The sequence below is a fragment of the Cydia strobilella genome, chromosome 12, assembly GCF_947568885.1.
Source record: "Cydia strobilella chromosome 12, ilCydStro3.1, whole genome shotgun sequence".
Lineage (NCBI taxonomy): Eukaryota > Metazoa > Arthropoda > Insecta > Lepidoptera > Tortricidae > Cydia > Cydia strobilella.
The window spans coordinates 522,073-529,644 of NC_086052.1; positions in this window are offsets into that span (position 1 = coordinate 522,073).

The following is a 7,572-nucleotide window of genomic DNA, read 5'->3' on the forward strand; positions in this document are numbered from 1 at the left end:
TATGCAAAAGCGGTAAAGAGGTACGTAATGATTATCGATTTTTCGATATTGGCGGTCATCATCATCATCATATCAGCCTTTTATCACCCACTGCTGAGCATAGGCCTCTCTTCGCGGACGCCATTTATCCCGGTCCTGAGCTAATCTCATCCAGAACCCGCAATCCACCCCACGAGCCAACGGACGCCAGGCCAGGCACTCCTTTCGTCTGAAAGCGGCCATCATTCCGTTAACATTTTGGTCCACCTGCCATAACTCTGTCTGGCAACATGTCCCACCCAGTTTCATTCAAGTTTGGTAATGACGTATCCGACGTCGTGCTTGCATGTTGGCGGTAGACCCTCTGAAGTCTTATTTATAGCACATGCGTGCAACTTCGTCCAAACTTCGTCCACATAAAAGTTAGGATGACTATCTCCCTCCCACCTATTTTGTTTATTCACTTTGTGAATCATCTTCATCCAATTAATGCTACTTGTCATGGGTGAGAGGATTTCCCTCTACGTCCAAGGAATTATAGAAGAAACTACTGTAACCAGACTACTCATTATTTCTGCGACGTGCTACCATCACTTAACTGACCAATAATATACCTTATATCTTTACAATAGGGTTTACGAATAGTTAGATAAATGAATCGATAATGGACCCTGTACAAGTGTACAATATCAAATATCTTTATTTTACATAAAATATGGTACAAAAGATGGACTTAGCAACTAAGAAGCACATGCATACTTCACCAGCAACTGCAAAACACAAACGCCAGCTATGTATGCTACATAGAATTAATAATGCTAATAAATCTAAATATTATACATGTCACTTCTTATTGAAACAAATATCATACTTAATCTAATTACTATTGTCAGAATAATAATAGTAATAGTGTCCCATTTCAACGTCATGTCACACCGGTTCCGCTATGTTAAGGAAATTGCATTGAAAATATTGAAATAAGTATACCTACCTATTACTTTATATGCGTTATCCTCGTTTGACCTTGCCTACCTAAGGATGACTTGGTACAGTCAACATAAAATTACTTAGTGACGGCCAGCGGCCAAATATATCGTAACACACATAAGGTTTAAGGATGTGTCCCGTTATATTGGGCCACTTTGGCTACCACTATAATATATGTGCCATATTCAATCAAAAAGGGTACTGATTGTCGGTAGTCAATAAGGCGCTATTTACGTATAGCTTCAATTTGAAATTTAGTAAGTATTCGAACTAACCTATTAGCTCATTCCCCTTTGCCTCGCCTGTCTCGCCTATACAACAAGCATGCTAATAATGTTCCTTCTTTGGATGTGTTTCACGAGTGAAGTCTTATTTAAAAATAAATTATTGTCTGTTGACAACCTCAGGTAGCTCGGCTAACTTACCTTAGTTATAGTTAATATAAACTATTAGGTGTCTTGTTAATTAGTATTATATACTTATTCTAGATTATTGTAATGTATACTGTCTTTTTCTAGGTGTTACTGTTGACTTAATGTTTAAATTAATATAATAATGCATGCTGTGATTGCCTGTAAGTGGGGGATCAATAAAAAATGTGCCCTTTTGTAAGTTAATACTAGTATGTAAATTGTATCTTCTGTTGGTGATCCTAATAAACAAATATACAAATCAACATTATCGACAACCGACAATGTGGTACCTTTTGGTTGAAAAGGTCACATATGTTTGATGCTAACTGTACAGTCGCCATCAGATATATCGGAGCGGCCGAGATACTCAAAAATATATGAACACGCACCTAGCGCCATGACAATAGAGGCGTGTTCAGATATTTGTGAACACCTTGGCTGCTCCGATATATCTGATGGCGACTGTACAAGGGTCTTAGATTATTAGAATCCGAAGGATTTTAAGGTTTTCATGTGTTAAACTGGGGCCATAACATAAAACTCCAATAATGTCATCATCATCATAATTTAAGAGCATGGCTCTTGTCGATGGAGTATGCGCCAGTTTTCTCCCCAATAATGTCAAGTATTTAATAACATGCTTGAGAGTTTTTGTACCCGCTCCATCTGTTTTCAGGCTGTCAATATAACGACTTAAATTGCGTTACTTCATGCATCTGTATGATATCTACACAGCAAAAAATAAAAACCTAAATCGTAAGATGTCGATCGAACGAGAGTCATATTTCAATAATTTTACAAAAAATAATCTCCAGCAATTCAACCCTTCAAATGTTTATTTTTCTTTTTTCTACGTGCCAATTAAGTGAAAATACAATTTTCACCTCAGCAGCTCGAACAAGCCTACTTTCGTCACTCCCTGGAGGAAAGTGCGAGGTTCCTCACTCCAGGGAGTGAAGAAAGTGCGATTTTCCTCACTCCAGGGAGTGAAACAAAGTAGCTTTTTAATTTAGTGAAGGCCATAAACTGCCACTTCATACTTTTATTACTTTTTTTTTCTGTATTATTCTGTGTAATTCGAAATACATTTTAACTTTTAATACGTTCTCACTACTGAGGTGAAAAATTATGTGTGCAACACGAGAGCAAAGTTATTTTACATCTCGTGTTTTTGAGTCCCTCGCTACGCTCAAGATTCTACCTTAGAATATTTCGCTTTCTCGGGACTCAAAATAAACACTCGCAAGAAAAACCAACTTTCCTCTCTTGTTGCACAAATAACTATTGTTTCATATTCTTTATTTTAAGCACCGTCTTATCTCTATGTTGTAACATTACAAGCCTAGAAAGTAGACCTAGGCACACACGGCATACTTATCAATTATCATTTCATTATCTACACTAAGTACACATGTTGTAATGGTTAGAAAGTTGTCCATTCGTTGATTTGTTTTGTAGATAGTTGCAGTTTTACACTAGGAGCTAGCGCCGAAAATTGTAAGGTTTATTCGGAATTCCGAAAATTGACTCCGATGATGGAATTATGAGGATTTTTTTCCCACATAAATCTTAAATACAATTCACAGGGAATACGGGATACGGTTTTTAATGCTATAGTCTATAGCCCCCAAAAACAGGCTATAGGTACCTAGCTACATGCACTTTGTTAAGGCGCATGTGCCTTTTTGTTCTTCCGCAAGCTATAAGAAGGTGAAGGTTTTGTAGTAGCACGCGCAGCACGCGGTTAGATCACGAAGCATTTGTTTTTATATATTTAGGTTTTTGGTCGGTCGGTTTATTTACTATAGGTACTTAAATGGAGTAATGATAACTCTTCACGTGGTTACACTTAAGCACCGCATTATCGTTACTTATTTTGTCGAATAAACAATTTATATAATTGTGCATTGTGAACGAACATTAGATTAGAGATTAGGTTTAATTTGCCGCCTCACAAAATAATGGGTAAACTATAAGTTAGAAAAAAAAACCCCACAGCAACTAGGTAACAAGTAACATCAGCTATGTTGACGAACGCAATAATACTCGTATCTCGTATAACCCATGCACTCTGTGTATCCAGCTGTGTTCTTGTCGTACAATTGGCACTAAATTATTCGTTACAATACGAATATTAACTTTACCTTGTTTATATATTTTTGAAATTGTAGTTTTTGTAAAAGGCAATCCGCAGCTAGTATACGTCTTAGAAACAAAATCAATTCGTTGCCTTCCAAAACGGCGTTATTTAGAAAAAGTATATTTGGAATGGCTCCAAAATTTTTTAATAAAATTCCAAATGAGCTAAGAAATACAGATGACATGATTAGTTTTAAAAGTAAGTTATTTAAATTTTTAATTGACAAAGCATATTATAGTGTAAGTGAATTTTTGTTAGATGGTTTTGATAAGTAATGGTAACTGTGCTCAGCATGCAGCCACAGTCAATAAATGGAAAATTGTACGCCTTACGGCACAACATAGTGATACAATGATTATGTGAGACCTGTACTTATGTACCTTACCTATGTTGAACAAATAAATGCTTTAGACTTTTGACAATTTCTATTGTCGGTGAAATGGCAAGGTTAAACCGAGTATTGGGTTTTGGGAATTTAATAGTATCAAAATATTCATCAGTTTCTGATATGTATACTTATCAAATAGTTTTTGGACTTTGAAGCGATTGAGTACCTACCTACTCCCGATAATATGCACTTAGTCAAACAATATTTTGTAAGACTCCTATTAATAAAAAATAAGTCACAACAAAAAATCATCCCTCATACTTGATTATCGTGATATGTGTCTGCCTACGGCAGGAAGGACACCCTAAAGTGGGGACGTTTTTTTGTGCTTTATTTTACTACTCATATTTACTAACGATCACTAAGCTAAGCAGCAGACGGAAAGTCTGACGGACTACGTAAAACTGGCCATATTTCTTTAAAGGGCTAATCATTGGGTATTTTCTAAATAGGTACTAAATTATAATTTATAATACAAACAGTGATGCATACAAGCGTCAGAACCATAAAATCGATCTAATTATATTACTAATATTAATTTACCAAGCAATTTAACCGGAGCTGAAAGAATATGACGCGTCCGATGACATACCTGCAATAGTAAATACTATTGACGAATAGTTTCTATTTCCGGCGAAACGAATTGAAAAAAAACAATGGCGCAGTCCCTTAGCCCCACTTGTCAGTAGTCGGTTCCCTAACATAAGTATCCACTTTTCTATACAATTAGTATGACAATTTGGTTACTTAAGTTGGGGCACCGACCGTACCATCCGACTAACCCTTAACCGATTAAACCGTTAACCCAGTGTCAAATTGTACTGGTAACCATGGTCACTCCAGGTTTAACCGGTTAACCCAGGGTCAGTGGGATGGCTCGCGGTGGAATGCTCTGCGATCCCGTGTTCACCGCCACCATTGCTGCGAGACGGGCATACCGTGGAGGGTTTAGTCGATATTTGGCCCTTTGGCCACGAGTCCGACATATCCGTCCTAGTTCCCCGGCTAGGCGGAATGCCTAAATGCATTACTCCACGTTAAAAAAAAGGGTTAGTGGGATGGTGCAAGTGTCCCTTAATAGCAAGGAAATTCCCACAATGAGCCATCGGTGCGCACTTACTACCAATCTTATTATCGATGCAGATTTTAGCATTTTTAATGCTTGGGTTATACTCATTTTGTAGTATGCTTAACTCGTTCGCATCTTTCCTGTAGACATCGTAAAGTTAAGGGAATCTAAAGCTTTGAATCACTTGTTACAATAAATATAAATGTAATTTATCACATATTTTGTATCACTTGTCATGTCATACTTCACTTTCGCACTTACATACTTGGTAGAACGTGACAGGCATGATGACAGATGATAAAAAAACCGACCATATTAGCCCTACTGTAGGCATGATTGGCGCGACAGTATCTCGCCGCGAGATAGACTACCCGTCTTTTACTTAGTGTATGAATTAAAGGGGGACGTGTAGTCTATGTCGCGGCGAGATACTCTCGCGTCAATCATGTGCTAGCCCGGCAGGTGTGTTTAAAAGTTTAGACGTACACGGTACAGTCAAGGGCATAAATATATATACATTCCCAAAGTTTCAAAAATATGTGTACGCTCTTACATTTTAGACCTACACAATAAGACCTTTAGACAATAAAGTTGTGTTCACATATTTTTGAGCCATTTGTCTGGATAAATATTTTGCCTTCCACTGTACATAATTATTTACACATTATTTATATCTACGTAACTTCCCAACCTCCACCCTATGGGTGGAGGGTGGCTCCCCCGCCCGTCAATGGTGAATATTTTAGCAATAAGCTATCATTGAAGATCGTAGCTTGTTTATTATAATGTATTTTACAGTGCATATGGTGCCACTTTACCGCACTAGTGCGATAATTAGCACATTACGTAACTATGTCAAAAATTTAAAGGGCCATATGTACTGTAAAACGTTGTACGATACATGTGCAAATAGGTAATTCCTATTTTTCGATCATAGACCACAGAGCAACATAGACCTACGTGCATATGCATAAAGTTCAATTTCAGTTTTGACACTTCGATGACGTGGCGTTTCAATGATAGCTTTTGTGTTTGACACGGCGTCGAAAAGGTTAAACTGCACCCTTATAGAAGGGATACATTTTTTCAGTACTTAAGACTAAAGTAAGAAAAACGGGATATAGTACATATTTATGTATCATTCGTTCATTTTTATTGCATTTTCCACAGAAGTGATAATTTTCATCTTGACGCTATGCTATTAGCAATTCTAATGATAATTAAAAACAAAGTTATTTCATCACGGGGATTTTGATGAAATATATAATAGTTATCAGCCGAGGTTATTTATATTCCCGGTTTTCCCGATTTTTCATATACTCATAGAAATGAAATGCTTACGCCTGTAGGATTTTTAACAGCAATTTTAATGAAAGCAATATTAATCGATCCAATTTTGTTATCTTTTTTTAATACCATGACGGTGGCAAAAAAAGTTTAGGTCCGTCCGATGGTAAGCGGTCACCGTAGCTTATGGATGCAACACCAGGGTGCGTAGCCAACATTCCAATCGTTTACGCTCCGTAGCGAGCGAAACCTATTATAGCACACAAGACTACATGAATGATGAAACACCGTGGGATTGTAATTGAAAATAATTAATTATTTATTATTGTGTTAATAATAGCGATAAGGAATTCACGGCACGGCCGGTTGTGTACTTGAGTGGGAGATATTTTGTTTTACCCGCCGATAACTCTTATTGTAATTAGGTAATCTCACTTTTAACTTTATATAATTTTTATTTTTCCTATGTACCACAACAATGTTTAAATGTAAAATGTATCCACGAATGCAGTGTCGATACAAACCCGATAGGGTTTCACGGCACTTTTCTGTCTGATGTAATGTAAGATTTTAATATAGAATAAATAATAAAAAAAAAAAAAAAAGATGAAATTGATAATTCAATGAATACCTATATTAGGTAATCCGTATTTTTTGACATTTCGTTTTTTATTCTAGAAAGTTACTAGACTAGTATTTTTTATACAATTTTGATCCTTTTGTGAATTCTTATTATTAAGTTTGACATATCTATAATAATTCAATGTTTTTAAGAATAATAATAACTGCATCAATAAATTGCTCTGATATTTAGATTAAGGTAATATTTAAAACTTGACAATTTAAAAGTGCTTGTTGCTAGGCCTATTTGAATAAAGAATATATTAATTTTTAACAAGCAGAAACGTCTGCGATCGATGCTATTAAGCTTAGAATCAATTTAAAAGTGGTAAAATTACTGCCTTGGGTGAGACTTGAACTCACGGCCTCTGGATCGATACTCCAGCGCTCTGCCAACTGAGCCACCAAGACCTCATCCATAGTCAGCAAATCTTCCCACTATATGGGTCTAGGGGACCCTAGCGACATCTACCGTAAGAGCGTTACACTTCTTAAACGGCCACCGGAGTTCCAAGTCATATTGCAAATTCACCAGTTACGATGTGCTACCCATTCTAAATTAATTTTTAACAAGCAGAAACATCTGCGATCGATGCTATTAAGCTTAGAATAAATTTGCCGGTGGCCGTTTAAGAAGTGTAACGCTCTTACGGTAGATGTCGCTAGGGTCCCCTAGACCCATATAGTG